Source organism: Meriones unguiculatus, chromosome 3 (assembly GCF_030254825.1).
Source record: "Meriones unguiculatus strain TT.TT164.6M chromosome 3, Bangor_MerUng_6.1, whole genome shotgun sequence".
NCBI classification, from domain to species: domain Eukaryota; kingdom Metazoa; phylum Chordata; class Mammalia; order Rodentia; family Muridae; genus Meriones; species Meriones unguiculatus.
This window is the reverse complement of record NC_083351.1, coordinates 115438254-115440706: the sequence shown is the minus strand read 5'-3', so window position 1 is coordinate 115440706 and position 2453 is coordinate 115438254. Positions and strand designations below refer to the sequence as shown.

Here is a 2453-nt window from a genome sequence, read left to right as displayed (position 1 = left end):
TTTTTCATTAGTTTATTGTAAGAACAATTTTACATGACAATCTGAACTTCCATTTTCTTATTGTTTTATTATTATTGTTATTTTTCACAATTTATTCACTTTGTATTCTTATTGTAGCCCCCTTCCTTATCTCCTCCTGGTCCTACCCTCCCTCTTTCTCTTTCCCTCTTCCTCTCCCCTAGTCCACTGGTAGGGGAAGTCCTCCTTCCCTACTGTCTGTATTGTAAGTGTACATTTCTTTTCTTGGATTGCTTATAATTCAGTGAGACTTTTAAGGGGACTATGGTGTACTTTGTTGTTTTGTTTTGTTAGCTTTCTATTGGTTCTTTGTGAATTTCACATCATGCACCGCAGCACCAGTCATCTCTCACTCCAACCTACCTACTCTCACCCCAACAAAGAAAAAATTTGTCATGTGGAAGCTGCTATGTTTCAGAGTCTGTCCCACAGTAAACCCTTTTGTATACTTTGTTTGCAAATGTTCATTGCAGTGACTCATTGGTCTGGTATGAGGCCTCTAGCTTTTGCTACACTATCAATACTTGAACCTCATTGAACATTCTCTAGGATATTCTGTTGTTGCCCTGTGTTATGAAGATTCTATAATTTTGGAAACATAGCCCTCTCAGGCCCTCTCAGGCCCTCTCAGGCCCTCTCAGGCACTGCAGCAGTTCATCAATAAGGTTGGTTTTAGGATGGGCCAATTCAAAGTCCTAGGACTGGGCTGAGAGACATCTGAGCTGGTTAGCCCACCAGTTAGTTCTCCATCTCAACAGCAAACCACTACAACCAGGGCCAGCTCTGCCCTGCTGTGCAGGCTAACAAGCCTGTTCTCCCAGGTGTTGCAGCTGGTAAAGAACATGCCATTTCTCCCCCTCTCATCACCCCAGGGCCAGATCTCCCACTTGCGTAGATGGCAAGGTGCAAAGGTGCGGTAGGGCATCTCTCTGTCTCCCATGATGCTACACAGAAATCAAGATGAGGGGCCAATTTTGCCCTGTTGTCACCCTCAGGAGCCAGCTCACCTGCTCCATTGCCAACAGGCTCAATTATACTGCACTGTTCAGTCAAGGTGCAGAAATCACTCTCCTGACTTTTGCAGCTGGAAGGGACAGGGTCTGCTCTCTTGCTTTCATGACCCCAGGGCCAAGACTCTGGCCTGCACAGGTGGTAAGGTGAAGGAGAGTTTCTCTTTCTAATCCACAATGCATCACAGGAGACAAGTGGTAGGACCAGCTCTCAATATCCTGAGACAGGCTCACCAGTAAGTCCTGAAATGTTCTGAGCCTGACTGCTCCCCCTTCATTACACCTGGCTAGGGGTGAGGTCAGCTCCCCTCCTCTCAATACCCCTGGGGCCAACTTTCCCATTATAGCAAAGTGAGGCCAGTTTTTCACAGCCATCAGACATCAGCATGTCTATGGATGGCAGCCCAGACCATGGATGTTGGCCTAGCCTTTGGTGGTACCTGACTCCTACTATTGCAAGGCCACAGATCTAGACATGACCCCCATGACCAGGTATCATTATTGTCTACTCACATCAGCCTGTTCCTCACTTCCCTCCAGTGAATTTCCATTTCTGCCTCCCTTCATTGTGCACAAATGCTTCTGTTTTACTTTCTCTTCCTTTACTTCACTTGTTCCCCTTAATTGATGCCCAGGGTCCCTCAATGTCTGGGGTCATCTCAGGAGTGGTCTCAAAAGTACTATGCCTTGCTAGTGCTTATGGCACTGGGCAGGATCATTTCAGACATTCTATGTGCCCCACCCCTTTCCCTGCATGGTACCAGATTAGTGGTCCTCTTAGGCTAGTTCCTTGTCTGGGACTCATGGTGCCAGTCTGGTGGTTGTCTCTGGGTTGCTCCTTGCCTGGACCACCAGAGGAATGACATGCAAGGGTCATCTGAATCAGGCTCCCTCCCCTCTGGAGCCCTTGGTTCCAGGTAGGGTCTTTTAGTCTTGGTCTTCTTTCCTATCATGTGGACCTTGCCAGAGCTACATGGTGCCATACTTGTGGCAATCTCAGGACCACTTTTTTTTTTCAGGGGATTTTGGGCTGCTAATCATTCAGATGTTCACAGGTCAGAATGCTGAGCTTAGACATAGCCTCTCTCTGTGTCACCTACTGATAAACACATGACAGAGTAGCCACACCTGCAGTGCATCCAGGGGAAGAATTCTTTTGGCTTTTCAATCAAACACTATTTCCTGAAACGCAATTATCACCTCATATTGGTATTCCTTTTGTCTATAACTGTTGCCTGTAAGTATATGACAATGGATGTAGTATAGTTTCCCATTTTAATTTATGTAGTATCTCCTATACATATTACATCAACTTTGTTCTGTAAAACATACTCCAATACTCAATTAAGTCCATAATGATTTTTCATGTTCAAATAGACACTCATAAATGCATCCATACATATATATAAATATAAACCTCTACAT

General features: G+C 45.3%; 1 non-coding gene across 1 annotated transcript; it reads right to left on the bottom strand.

Annotated features, from left to right (window-relative positions):
• Positions 1-2050: 2050 nt before the first annotated feature.
• LOC132653374 (small nucleolar RNA SNORA17) lies at positions 2051-2178 on the bottom strand. The gene has a single exon (XR_009591133.1). It is a non-coding gene; the product is annotated as a small nucleolar RNA SNORA17 (small nucleolar RNA).
• Positions 2179-2453: the final 275 nt, after the last annotated feature.